This window comes from Vipera berus (assembly GCF_964194415.1).
Source record: "Vipera berus genome assembly, chromosome: 3".
In the NCBI taxonomy this organism is placed as follows: domain Eukaryota; kingdom Metazoa; phylum Chordata; class Lepidosauria; order Squamata; family Viperidae; genus Vipera; species Vipera berus.
Genome location: NC_138204.1, coordinates 165,346,511 through 165,362,218, shown reverse-complemented (window position 1 = coordinate 165,362,218; position 15,708 = coordinate 165,346,511).

The following is a 15,708-nucleotide window of genomic DNA, read 5'->3' as shown; positions in this document are numbered from 1 at the left end:
ATTAAAGAAATTCCATTAATGTGAAACTACTTGGAAACAAAAAGTGAGTAATGATTCAAGCTGAGGCTTAGGGTCTAGACTCTAGGGCCAGCCAGTGGTGGGATTCAGCCAGTTCGCACCACTTCGGCAGAACCGGTAACTAATTTTTTGTTGCCCAGGCCCAGAATGGATTTCCAGAAGCGGCATCCACACAAAGAATCCCACCACTGTCTGGGGCCCTTTTCAATAGTGGTTCTGGAGAATTGGAAACCTATCATTGATTTGCACATAAGAAAAAATCAAGGCAGAGTTATTACATCACAGAATTAAAAAGCCATTAAAGTGCACTTGCTGAATGTGTGATCTCCACCATCTATCCTACCTTGTTTGAAGATTCCCAGTGATGGGAATTACCATTTCTCTACACAAGTCTACTGCTCAATTACTCTTAATGACAGGATTTTATCCTAACATCATCAGATTTTACATTCTTGTAATTTAAGATAGAGGTGTCCAACCCCCAGTCCATGGACCAGTACCGGACTGTGGCATGAGAGCAACTGGGCCGCACAAACAAGCAAAGCCCCATCTGCAAGATGCAAGCAGCACACAAAACAATGCACTCTCCGATCTGTCAAAAAAACCTCTCCACAGAACCAGTCCCTGGTGCTCAAAAGGTTGGGGACCTCTGATTTAAGACCATTTCCATATTTGTATTCTGTAACAATGAAAAATTAAGTTGTGGCCTTCTATGTGACATCTTTTTAGAAGAATACTATCATCCCAATTTGGTAACTTCTCATTGCAAACATACGCATTATGTTTTTCTCCAAAGGATTTTACGGCTTTCTGATTTTCTTCATTGTCCTTTAGAACTAGGAGTGTCTCTATGCTATTCACCTCAGTAGCTCTGAGAATTTAATATATTTTAGTTTCTCCAGGTGTATTCGCTATAAAAGTTATTCCTGGGAGAAATTCCTGGATAACACAGAAGGTATCTGAAAGGGAACAGAATGCTGCTTTGGCCCAGAATTGTACAGCTGCTAATGCTTTCTTGCCAATACTTCACTGGGTTTCCTAACTCTCACCATCACCATTTAATCTCTTTATTCTTAGAGGTTTTAAATTTGTGCCCGTTACTTGCTTCTGGTCTATCTGCTCTACTACTTTCTTAAATCAGGAAATGGTGAGTTTTACTTCTGTCTTAGGCAGGAAAGCCAGTTGGGTGACTTTGGGCCAATCACTCTTAGCCCAACTCATAAGATTGCAGTTGTGGAGAAAATAGGAAGATGTCATTTATAAACATAAAGGCGGGATTTAAAAAGTTGTTTAAAAAATGTAAAAAAAAAGTTTTTCCAAAACAGTGTAGAATTTAACAATTGGCATCTACACACAGAAAACCAGCTATGTCATAAGGTAACACACTGAAGAGGCATTCTGATGTTCTGCAGTTATTTTTAATTATAATTTCCACAGTCTGTTAGTCATGCTAGTTGGGTCTGATAGAATTGACCAACTTTGAGATTAAGTTGGTTGCCTTCTTTGCTCTAACATGTAAGCCGTTTGATAATCTAAAGCAGTCACGCACAGCATGCATTCAGTTTGGTAACTAAAGTATAAATCACACATCATGTTTAAGAGTTACTGATCCCATCCATACAAAAAGCCTTTAAGGTAGCTCAAATCACAATAACATAGAAGATCAGTGACTTAAATGGATCCTCCAAGTCTGTGTCACAGCTACGTAATATTTCTAAACACATTTCAGCTGGATAATAAATTTCATTAAAAACAAACCAATGGCATTAGCTTTTGTAATGGATTTCTATCTACCCATTTAAATGGTGGGTGGGGTGGCACCTTCAGTAGAAACAATTTTGAAATATGTTCATGCTCAGTCTTTGCTTATATTCAAGAAGTTGGACAAATTCTCAATAACCTTTGCGTGGTACAATACACTGTGACAGAACATTAGAGAAAGTGGAATTCTTAAAACTGTTGGGATACAGAATTGTGGCATCAGGTACAGCTTGCACTAATAAAGAAGTGTTGTCATTTGAAAACGAAACTGGGAGGGGATAGTATGATTATTTGATCGATGCATATGTTTGGAACAGGCAAAACTCCTGAAAAAAGTGGCGGGGAATGCCCAGAGGAATCCTGAAATAGGACCATGGGAGGCACTTTAGCAATTACGATCAATAGCTCTGCCAGAAACTTGTTTTCGAAAGATGAACCATAGCATTTAAGCCAGTCTGAGATATTTCAGCATGGTCAGCCATCTCTGAAATGGACTTCTATTTTTGGAAGATAAAGTAGATAACATTTCTAGAATATTTGATTAAGAAAAACTTTTAAAAGCAGCATGTCCTTAGCTTCAGTTTTCTTGCTGTCAAAATGTATTAATGCCGCAGTTTTATCTGTACCTAGAGTTGAGCAGGGTGTAACAAATTCTTTATTACATTAAAAGACTTTGGTGCAATAAAACAGAACCTGTGCTATTTGGCTTTTATCTCTATAACATCCCCTATCAAAAATAAAAAAGTCATGCTCCATAGAATACAGTTCTGAAAAATTGGTTGTCAAATGATATGTTTGTACAAGTTTAACATGTCCATGAGCAGGAAAATACATAACGAGAGCAAAAAGCAATGATTTTACATCATTTTCCAGAGTAAGCACATTTTCATGATCTGCTTTTAGATCCTTGAATGGTGAGAACTTCCCTATAATAAGACTAGCCATTATCTGTGAGATTTATGCAAAACAGGGCTGGTCCAAAGAGTCCAGACTGTTCAATGACCTATTCACGCAACTGCCCTTTATTATTTGTTTGACACATGTTAACAAACCTTGTTTTTGAAAATCAACAAAAGAATCACCAAACTTTAGCCCCAGAGGACATCTTTGCCTTGGAATATTTTAAGTGCAGAGGCTGTAGTTGCCCTCCTTTAGAAATAGAACAGTTCAGAATAGTGCTTTCTGTATGGTGGGCAGTTGCTAAGATAGTAGTTAAATGTGTTTTCTATAAAAGGGATGTAGGAAAGATGTTGCCTAGGCATTTAAAAGAGGTATTGCACTATTTATTGGGCATTGTCTATCTGTGTTCAGTATTACTTTTGCCAAAGACTACTACGTTTTATTATAATTTATCTTCAGGTTTTTTTCCTTCCACAGTAAATATTTAATCTGGCTAATAATGTACTATACAGGAAATAAAAACCATGACATTGGCATACATTAACATAGAAATTTTCTGTCCATTAAATGAGGGGCAGAAAAAATATTATGCCTTAATGGACACTGCAATATCATTAAGATATAAGTTAAATAATAAGGGAGTAAGTAAACACTGTTTAACTCCTCTTCAATAAAACAGGGTCTGACAAGGGCACTTGTGGGCTTATTCTTAACTCTGGCTATAATGTTAGTATGTAGTTATTAGTTTGAGAAAGTGCTTGTAGATATCTGTCCTTAACTAGTTTCTCCCCAAAATGAGACCTGTCAAGGGAATTAAAGCAGAGATAAGATTAATAAAAGTGAATTATTGCTGTTTTGTATGCCTACTGGTATGTTTAAATAAGGGATTTCAAAGTGGCACTAAAAGGAAGAAGGTTTTTCTTTCCTTCCATTCAATTATATCTGATTCTTGGGCACTGCCAGGCCCCAAGAATCAAAAGCAACATGTAGAGTTATTTCTGTGCAGTTTCCTTTATTGTTCCTCACTTATAGACAAAATATTGTCAAATTAAAGCAATTATTTGCCTCACTATAGATACACTCTGGGAAGAGCCATTTTCACACTCTTTCTTCCAGCTATGCTTTTCTGTCATTTTTCCCTCCCTTCTGGGAATTCAGATTTACAATCTTCTAGTTTCTAACCTGGTGCCTTAACCACTGGACCAAATTGGCTCTTACTGAACTACGTATATTTCTCAAAGTAAAAGTGTTTTATGTACGTCCTGAAGAAGAACCGCTACCACAACAAAAGCCACTGATGTTCAAATGGTAGCAAAAATCTCTCTTTTTGAGTGAAGTAATAAAAGAAGTATATTTATGACAGAATAAACAAATACTTGGATATCATTCTTCCAGCTTGTGTAGACATACATACCTGGATAAAAGCAAATAATTTCTTTCTAGGCTAAATTCTATGTCTTTTGCATGAGCAAGAAGAGGCTCATTCTGCTCATGTATAATAGAAAGACATCCATTTAATCCAGCTGCTTTGTTATTTTGTGCAGCATGACTCACAAGAACAAAGCACAAGATTAGTGGGTGGAACTGATTATATAGGATCTTTATTTACCTGTTATGCAGCTGCCTAGGAAAGGAGCAAAAGACCCAGATTACAGAAAATCACTAAAAGTCTCTTTAAGGGCAAAGAACCTAGTGATAGGAAAAGCTCGCTCTTTTAAAATGCTCCATATTTTCAAATGCTGCTCCTTTTAATTCTTACTGAAGAGAAGGAAATGGGAAAACATAATATTGAGAATGTCAATAAGTGAAGGTATGTTTAGGTTCAGTTTGAGTTGTTTTCCGTGCTCATTTTGGTAATCTTGCTCAATCCATGAATAGTGTAAACCAAGAAGATTTTGCATCACCACACCTTATTTATGCTTTTTCCTTAGGTCAGACATGTCAAACACAAGGCCCAGGGCCCAGATCCGGCCCACAAAATGGTTTCATGTGGCCCACAAAGCCATCCTGGAAACAGTGAGGGAATGGCCCCCGCTGCCTTGGCCCCGGCCCAGGCCAGCCGGGAGCCAATGTACAATTTCATGGTGGTCATCTATGCTGAAATATATTCAGTCTTAGCTCCACAAGGCAGTCTGGAAACAGCGAGGGACTGGTCCGTGCCATGTCGGCACTGCCCCCTGGGCGCAGGCTGGGGAAGTATCACCCTTTGTGCCATATGCACTCCAGCCACGCCCACCCAGTAGGCTGCGCCCACCCTGGCCACACACAGACACACACACAGACCCGAGGGCAACCGTACTGCTGATGCGGCCCTCAATGAAATTGAGTTTGACACCCCTGCCTTAGGTAAACTTAAGAAAAATCAGTGAACTAATTGCCATCTGTGTGTGTGTGTGTGTGTGTGTGTAAAAGGAAGCATTGCATTTCTGGAGCTGAATAAATGTGTTGTCTACCATGCTATATATACTATATCCATGTACATATAGACTTCTGTATTCTGGAATAAATAACAGGAGTGGTTGAATTCAAAAATCAAGATGGCAACTGCAGCCACATAATTGAAGTTCTGCTGCTTATTATGTCACATAAGATACCTTTTTGGACACATAGACTACCATGGAAAAGACAGCAGCAACTATAATTCCTAGGCCACATTTTTTTATATATATAATGGTATTTACTGCTATACAAGACAGGCTACAAAATCATTATTTAGATCAATCAATTTATCACCTCTAAATTAGTTTCATTAAATGGTTATTCTGGTAGCAAAAGAAAGCGAAGAAGAGCAAAATAGAAAGAAATAAAGAAACTGGGATATATAATCCAACAAATTATAACATGAGGAAGTGAAGGTGTTGCTTACCTATAAGAAACTGTGCTAAAGAGGAATTATTAAAGAGAAACAGCTGACACTGTCTCTCTTTTTTTAGTTTAGAAGCTAGGACAAATTTGACCTTGAATGATAATTGAATAAGGTAGAGTGATATTGTCAAAGGAAATAAGCTAATGTAGATAATTTTGCTAAAGTGTAAGCAGAGCATACATCAAACTCACTTCTTCTCCATAATTTAATTTTCCCTTAAAGACAACTTGTTGCTAATTACATTTGTTTGAAAATTTTGATCCTGCCATCCTCTCCTTTAAGTGTATGGTGATGCTCATTTAAAACAGAGTATAAAGGAAACTCGTTTACTAAATGCAGTCTTGAAGGTTTACTTTAGGTGAAGCACAGCAACCATGGAAGAACCAATTAAGCAATTAACTTCGTAATCCCACATCTACTCAAAGTAGACTCCTATGAGATGAATGGATGTTCAGACAAAATCAAAGAACTGGATTTCAAACTTTGACAAGGACAAAACTGTGGCTTCTGCAGGCAGTAAAATTGTGCATGTAAAAATGTACCGTAACTGGAAAATACAATACCTTCTTTAGCTAGAAGAAGCAGAAAGTGGGGAAATACAAATTAATTCTATATCATAAAAAATTAAAGCATGAGAAAAATTGCAGAGATATATATGATAGATTGTCAATTTCTATGTAACCACCTTTAAAAGTGTGTTGTTTACCAATTTTTAATATTTGTATTTATATTCCAACATATCCTTCATGTGCAGAGAGTTTTCGACCTAGGACCAAAATTGACCCCAAAATTTCTATCATTAAGCAAGGCAGTTGTTAAGTAAGCTTTGCCCCATTTTCAACCTTTTTTTGCCATAGTTGTTAAGCAAGTCACTGCATTTGTTAAGCAAATCATGCAGTCCTTAAGCAAATTTGGCTTTCCTCATTGGCTTTGCTTCAGCTGGAAAGGTTACAAAAGATGATTTTATGATTCTGGGACAGTGCAACTGTCATACATACATGACAGTTGACAAGCACCTGAATTCTTATCATGTGTTCATGGGGATACTACAACGATCGTAAGTGTGAAAACAGTCATAAATCAGTGTCATTTTTTCAGTGTCATTGTGATTTTGGTCACTAAACAGATGGTTGTAAGTCAAAGACTTACTGTAATGGCTAGACTACACATTGAGTAGAGGTTTCAAAATTCAGGCCTCCCACATTGCCAATGGACATGAAGTATTGATGTGATTTTCTGGACACTTTGTTTCTTTATTTCACTTGGCTTGCAAATTGTTCATTTTTATCTTAGCAATTACATACATTGCATACTAGAGAGACCAATTCTTGCTTTTCTGTTAGATAGGCTGTATTTAATATTAGTACAATCTTCTCCAGGATTTATTAACATTTTATAACACAGGCATGTCAAACTGCCAGCCCACGGGCCGAATGCATCATACTGAAACCGTGGCCACCCCATTGCTGGCAAGTCATGATACGTGGTGCGACATCATGTGACGTCGCGAGTTTGACATGCCTAATGTAACACCATGGCAACTATCTGCATTCTGAGGCAATATGGGGAGGTATTTAACCAACTTTCTTTTACTGGTTAATATTTTTGCTTATTTTGTTTTCTTTTTAGGAAAGGAGTCAACATCCTTTGACAAGTGGAGAAAAAGGAACCTTTGTGAAATTGTCTGTGCTGAATAATTTTTTTTTCCAAAATAAAGTGCAAATAGTGATTTGCCATTGTCTTACAGATAGTTAGAGGCATACATTGGTGGAATTACCTACCGCACTAAGACATATTGAGTTTTTATTGTGTTTTTACAGCATATAATAATAATAATAATAATAATAATAATAATAATAATAATAATAATAATAATAAGAATAAGAATAAGAATAATAATAATAATAAGAAGAAGAAGTTGGAAGGGACCTTGGAGGTCATCTAGTCCAACCCCCTGCTCAGGCAGGAAACCTTATACCATTTTGGACAAATGGCTGTCCAGTCTCTTCTTAAAAACCTCCAGTGTTGGAGCATTCACCACCTCTGGAGGCAGGTTGTTCCACTGGTTAATTGTTCTAACTGTCAGGAAGTTTCTCCTTAGTTCTAGGTTGCTTCTCTTGAACTAGCATGGCACATTTGATTTGTGTCATAATAATATGTGTGAACCGAGGACTTAATCAAAACACCCACAGCTTGGCACAGCACTGGACACTGATACTTCTTCCATGCTCTTAATATTGTAACATAAAAATAATTTGAAACAGTAGTTTTAAAAAAGAACTTTTGAAGCTCCTATGGCTAGAGTGGAAAAAAAAAACTTTGAAAGTCTTCCTTCTGACAGATGTAATGCAGTTACTACATCAGGCTCCACTAGTAGTGTGGCTTTCTTGCAGGGCAAGGAATTGCATAGCAAACCAGGCATGGTAAAGGCAATTCCCAGGCTTATGACTCCAAAAACCTCTTGCCAGCAAAGACAGATAATACCTAGTAGAATGGGATATTGATTTTTCTTATGGCAGCTTTCCAAGATTAAATCTGTTAATAAATCTGATTTCTATTACATATGAGGAATCATAAATAAAATTTGATTCACTTCAATCTGCTATTGCAATGTAGCTCTTGTTAATGGAGTTCAGTGAAAGATAAACAATGATATTCTAGAAAATCTCCATTCAAATGGATTGAATGTCCAGAAGTATCTTTTGCTATAAGGAAAGCAAGACAGGGCTATTTAACAATTTGTTTTTCTTTATAAGATTGTGAGTCATCAACAGACTCTATTGATAACAATTGATTGTTATACTAATTGATATAATAATGTTAATTGCTTCAGCTTTGACATCTGAATAGTTTTCTGAACTTACATCAATTTTTAGATAAGATACAATACTGAAATGGCTTTGTATCAAAGTTTCATTATAAAATACAACAATAAGACTTTTCCTAAGCAAACTTAAGAATATTAACTAAGTATATTCATTGCTGAAAACTAGAATCTGTTATAGTGATACCATAAAGGGACGTGGTGGCTCAGTGGGTTAGGACGCTGAGCTTGTCGATCAGAAGGTCGGCAGTTTGGCAGGTCGAATCCCGAGTGCCGCGTAGCAGAGTGAGCGCCTGTTACTCATCCCAGCTTCTGCCAACCTAGCAGTTAGAAAGCACCTAAAAACGCAAGTAGAAAAATAGGGACCACTACGGTGGGAAGGTAACAGCGTTTCGTGCGCCTTTGGCGTCTAGTCATGCCGACCACATGACCATGGAGACGTCCTCGGACAAGCGCTGGCTCTTTGGCTTTGAAACGGAGATGAGCACCGGCCCCTAGAGTCGGAAATGACTAGCACGCACGTGCGGGGGAACCTTTACCTTTACCTTTATAGTGATACCATATATTCAGTCCACATTCCTTTAAGCTGAGAGGGGAGGAGGGGGGGAGAGAGAGAGAGATACAGATTACAAAATGTGGTTGCCTTAATGAATTCATTCATTCATTCATTCAATGGCTGCCAATCTTAAAAAACAACTCTGAGTAGTGATTTTTATTGGAAAGTGATTGTGCAGCAGTGCCCATGCTAATTCTAAGTTTCTTAGCAACTTTCCATATGACGGTTCATGGTATCCTTCTGGACCATCTAGCAAAACTGATTCTTGGGAACACTGTTTTCCACTGGTCTGACCTAGCAGTCTGTATCTAGAAGGTGATATTGTGAGACCACTGGTTGATATCTAGGCCTATCACCTAAGGTGATAAACAGGTTTCCATTCTGAATCCCATGGTCAGCCCTCAAAGGTTAGCAGGATCAAGAAACAGGTACAGAAGGGATTCCAGCAATGTATTTTATTGTTGTAAAATAGAATATCAGAATCTTGAAAGTGTTGTATACTGGGTTCTTTGCTTGAGCGAAGAGACGAGGCGAGTGAGTTCAGTCAGAAACATTCTTTATTCGCTTGCAGGAACCAAACTGGGGAACAGGGCTGCGAATGCAGCTATTTATACCCAAGCCTCTAGGTGGCGGCCAATAGGTTTAAAGCAACCTATTGCCACCCTAGAAGCAGCCAATGGCGGCGCTGGAGACGGGTTGTCTGAGGAGCTGGGAGCCGTTAGCCAGCTTCCCTGCTTAAGCAACCTTCCAGCAATCAAACCCACGCGATACACTTTAGTAGAACAAAGCCCAATATATTACAGAAAGCATATCAAAGTTTATCTCTAGTTTGCTCTAAACCAAACAAATCAAAACAACATTATTTTGATTTTCTTTCTCATGCTTTTCTTTTTCTCAAGATTAAGTAGCCTCTTCTGAATCTCCCTTTTTAACAGTTGACTCATCTCTTACTCATCCCCAACATCTACTTGCCTTCACATTTGCGCTTCTCAACTACAAGAAATTAATGGGGGAAATTGTCTGGGGTTCTATTACTTATTACAACCCAACACCAAAAGAAAATGAATTTGCTCCACTGAATCTGATTATTGCTTTCATTCATGAACATAGATGATGGATGATAACAATTATGCCCAAATTTCCAGTAAGAACAGTCCAAATTTCTTTTTTGATAACCAGTTTAACTGACCACAAAAATTCAATTAACATAGGATACCTTATCTTAAACAAAGCCTTCCATGAGATTCTACTTAGTAAGATTGCAAAATGTGGGCTGGATCTCACTACCATCAGATGGATACAGAGCTACTTGAACAATTATACCTAGGAAATATATGCCAATGGCTTTGGGTCTAGGTGGAAGGAACTGTGGGCACCATTCTAGTTCCTGTACTGCACAACATGTATAAATGATTTGCAGAAAGTAGGGATTAGAAAATGTGATGATCAAAAATAGGGGAATAGGAAACCTTCTAAGAGGCATTAGCATTCAGAAGAATCTTGACAAGCTGCAACAATGAGCAGAATCAGCAAGATTAATTTCAACATGAACAATTGTGAAGCCTATATTTGGATAGGACAATCATTCTAAGGCATGAGAGAACCATTCTGAGAGAAAAACATTCAGCAAGGATCTGAGTGTTGGTGCACCATAAATGAATATGAGGCTTAAGTGTTGGGTAGCTACAAAAAAGTACATGCAATCCTAGATTGTATTAACAGAAATACAAACAGTTATTTGGAAACACTGGATATGTTTCACTTCCAGAAGAGAAGATTGAAGGAAAATATAAGACAGTCTTCCATTAGTTGAAAGGTTGTTATTTATATAGAACAGGGGATAGAATTGGTTAGCATTCTTCCAGAACACAGGATAATAATGGGTTTAAATTGTAAGACAGCAAATTTTGGTTGAACAACAGGTAAAATTTTGTAACAATGAGAGCTGTTCAACAATGGAATATACTGTCCTTGGATGGTCATCTATCAAGTGAGGCTGTAGTAGATTCCTGTATTGAACTAGATTTCTCCAATTACCTTTTATTTCTTATATTCTATTATCAAATAAATCAATAGAATTATCTGTTTAATTTTTTTAGCAGAAGTCATAAATGTCTACGTTCTTTCAGCACTGAGCAGCTGTTTCCTATACTCCACTAAGGGTTTTTTTTAGGATTGGAAACAAAGAGGGTTCTGCCACTAAAGTCAGTCACTCTGTTCTAAAAGAAAAAATCAAAAGAACTTTAAGCTGTTAACACCCGTGCTAATTTTATGAGGCATAGACTGTCAGCAAAGTTTATATCAAGGATAAGTGGGTAGAATCCAGATCCTATTTCACTTCACATAAATCCACAAGTATGTGCATGTAGACCAACAACAACAGCAACAATTGGGCTCAGAGATATTCTGCTATGTATCAAGAGTCACTGTTTTCTCTTTGCACTTTTTATATTTATCATCTGGAAACAGAATGCCAAGTAACTTAAAAGTATTCAGCCTTTGATCTGATCCAAGGCTTTATTCCAAATGAATCAGGTGCTTAAGCCATGGTCTTTTATTATAAAAATGACAAAAAATAAATAAATCGGAAGATGTTCAAATAGGAGTGCATTCATCAAAGAAGCAAGGTGAACTATTTTTTCTCTGCAGAACATAAGATGGCTTCTTCATTACAAACACAACAGTCCTTGACTTTATTCATCAATAAATATGTAAAACTTAACTGCTTCTAAAAAGATAGCTTATGACCTTAAGGTTTACTTAAATATAGATTGGAACACCAAAGGAATGGATTTGTTTTCATCTGGGAAAAAGGAAGAACTTTTTAAGTTTTACAAGGCTTGAGAACAGAAAAGGTGCATTAAGCCTTGCATAGCCTAATACATTATTTCAGTCTTGATGTTGAAGAAATGTGTAAAACACCACACTGCCAAAAATAGCAACTTTGCTGCTAAAGCTTTTTGTGGCTCTGGAAACTGCAAAATGGATTTTGGGATTGCAGGCTGACCATCCCAGTTCTATTGATTCTACAGCTCTATTGACCCCTACTTAACAGAGGGCAACTGTCAACAGACACAAGAGATGGGCAACTGATCTGTTGCATCTTCCCAAGCTCTTTCCAATCTAGTGCACATTTACTTCACAAATGAATGCTAACTGTGGAATACTTAATCTGAACTACTGAATGGGCAATCTGTTTTAGCTCTTAAACTAAAAAGACCACGTCAGAAGATCTTCCAGGAGTGTTACTCCTGGCTTAAGGATTCAGTAAATATTGTAATATCAACTATTAATTTTTTCTAGATGTACTGATATAAAGCCAAAGCAAAGTTGCTGTTGGTTGGTAAACACAGTTTTCTTCAAACTAATCTTACTGTACTTCCTAAGACAGATTTTAGGGTTTGTTTGTTTTTTAAAAAAACCCTCTATTTATTTACACTGAATACAGATAGTCCTCGACTTACAACAGTTTGTTTAGTGACCTTCAAAGTTACAACGGCATGAAAAAATTGACTTATGCCCATTTTCCACACACATGACCATTGCATCATCCTCATGGTCATGTGATCAAAATTCAGACACTTGGCAACTGACTCTATTTATGATGGCTTGCAGTGTCCCACGGTCACCTTTTGCAACCTTCTGACAAAAAAAGTCAATGGGAAAGCCAGATTCACTTAACAACCATGTTACTAACTTAATAACTGCAGTGATTCACTTAACCACTCTGGCAAGAAAGATAGTAAAATAAGAGCAAAATTTTCTTAGCAACCGTCTCACGTAGCAACAAAAATGTTGGACTAAGTTGTGGTCATAAGCTGAGGACTCCCTGTAGTTGTTTTCTGATGGGAAAATACTTCAAAACTGATCAGAAAGTGAATATTCAAATATCTTGTGGAATTTACATGAGGAAGCATGAAAATAAGCACCTAATTTTCTAAAAACAAACTATATCACAGTTACCACGTAAAAACCTCTCGGCTCCAACATCTCAGTTCCTGGGAATGTGCAAATGTACAGCACACACTTCACTCACAGTCTATTCACTCTGCATATCTTGGCACCTTCTTTATAAACCCTCAACTGCCAGAAAGTTCTCAATTTCTATAATGTTCAAAACTAAAGAATCTGTTTCACCTTTAATCCATATATTTGAAGCACCTTCCAATGCTAAACACCAAACAAAATCCAATACACACACACCTGAAATGCCATTTCTTCACCCCTACCTACAGTATATATGATGGCTTAATATGACCTTGGTAATATAACATGCTGAAGTACAAAGCATAATTTAGCTACTCTTCTTATACAAACCCAACTGAGATTATAAAATATATAGTTTCTTTAATTTTATGTCATTCCTGTTTATAGTGATCCTAGGTTACACTGAAATGCAGTGGTTCACAAAGTGGCTAATGCTGATGTCGCAACAGATATATAGGAAACAATAGCATCTCCTTACAAATATTATCCTGCACATTCTTATTTTCTGGTGGTGCAGTGATTAAAGTGCAGTATTGCAAGCAAACTCTGCCAACATTATGGAGTTCAATCCTGCTCAAGGTTGACTCAGCCTTCCATCCTTCTGAGGTCAATAAAATGAGGAATGAGATTGTTGGGGGCAATATTCAAATTATGCTTATATTGTAAACTGCCCAGAGAGTGCTGTAAAGAGCTATTGGGCAGTATATAAGACTAATTGCTATTGCTATTACTGTTTCTTATAAGAGTATCCTTGATCTGTACAATGTTCAGAGATCTGGCTTCAGATCTGATGAGGGAAGTTTAAAATATTTGATATATGCACTAGCAGAACTAGCCATTCTTATCAAAATCTCAAAGATTTCCACCTGTGTACAACTAGCACAGGAGCTTTTCATCATATTGTATGACAATTATCATGTGGAATCAAGAGGAAGGATAAACTTGTAGCCTATGAGAAATGGCTTCCCCTTCATGAGAAGAGACTCTGGAGCCAAATAGTTGTGGAATTTGATAAATCCATAGTCCTTTTTAGATTTTCTGAATGCAGGAACCTGATATATTCCATGGGAGAGTCCATTACATGCTCTCAAATTCTAAATGTACACAATGATCCAGAGTAATTTGAGACATATGATGAAAGAAAAAGAATTAAAGTGCAACTTGTTTAGCCCAAGTCTTGGAGTGGACTATAAGTTCAAAATTACTTTATAGGGATTTCTTCATGACTTACTCAGATAATATTAGATTAAACTGCTTAATCTAAAGATTTAAATTCGAATGTTTTATCTTAGAAAAAATAGATACTGGTGAAGTTCCTTTTCAATTCCCTTGAAACAGCTCCCCCCCACCCCAACTGAGATATCAAACATCTGGCATTGTGTTATGAGCAAACATGAATGTTATGTTACATGAGAATAATTGTTGTTAGCATTAGTAAATTATAATAGGTTTTTTTATTTATTTTGTTGACCACAATATGTTAATTTCTTAGCTACAAACAGTTATATGTTTTATTTCAGGTTTATTTTTCTTTGAAAAGCCAACCTGAGATGATGTTGCTTGCAAGCAAAACAAGAATAAGAATTTTTTTAATATAAAAGTTTTCATGCACTATTTGATATAGAGCCAGTTTTGCCTAGTGGTTATGGCACCAGGCTAGAAAGCAGGAGATCATGAGTTCAAATCCCACCTTAGCTACGAAAGCCAATTGAATGACATTAGGCCAGTCACTGTCTTTTGTAGGATACAAATAAATAAATAAAATTATATTGATTTATAGCTATAGTCCCCTTCATGGATTACTGCCTTGTCGTGGCGAAGGGGCTTGTGTAATTCAATGAAGCTATGAGCTATGCCGTGCAGGGCTACCCAAGACGGAAAGGTCATAGCAGAGAGTTCTGACAAAACGTGATCCACTGGAGAAGGAAATGGCAAACCACTCCAGTATCTTTGCCATGAAAACCCTATGGACAGTACCAAAAGGCAAAACGATATGACGCTGGAAGATGAGCCCCTCAGGTCGGAAGGCGTCCAGTATGCTACTGGGGAAGAGCAGAGGGCTAGTACTAGTAGCACCAGAAAGAATGAAGCGACTGGGCCAAAGCCGAAAGGACGCTCAGCTGTGGATATGTCTGGTGGTGAAAGGAAAGTCCGATGCTGTAAAGATTCTTTTTCCATAGGAACCTGGAATGTAAGATCCATGAATCAAGGAAAGCTGGACGTGGTCAAACAAGAGATGACAAGACTAGACATCGACATCTTAGGTATCAGCAAACTAAAATGGACAGGAATGGGTGAATTTAATTCAGATAACCATCAGGTATACTACTGCGGGCAAGAATCCCTCAGAAGAAATGGAGTAGCCTTCATAGTCAATAAAAAAGTAGGAAAAGCAATACTGGGGTACAACCCTCAAAATGACAGAATGATCTCAGTTCGAATCCAAGGCAAACCATTCAATATCACAGTAGTCCAAGTCTATGCCCCAACCACCAGTGCTGAAGAGGATGAAATTGACCGGTTCTATGAAGCCCTACAGCACCTTATAGAACTAACACCCAAAAATGATGTCCTTATCATCATGGGAGATTGGAATGCTAAAGTAGGAAGCCAAAAGATAACTGGAATAACAGGCAGGTTTGGCCTTGGAGTACAAATTGAAGCACGGCACAGGCTGATAGAATTTTGTCAAGAGAATACGATGGTCATAGCAAACACTCTTTTCCAACAACCCAAGAGACGGCTTTACACATAGACATCACCAGACGGTCAACACAGAAATCAGATTGACTATAT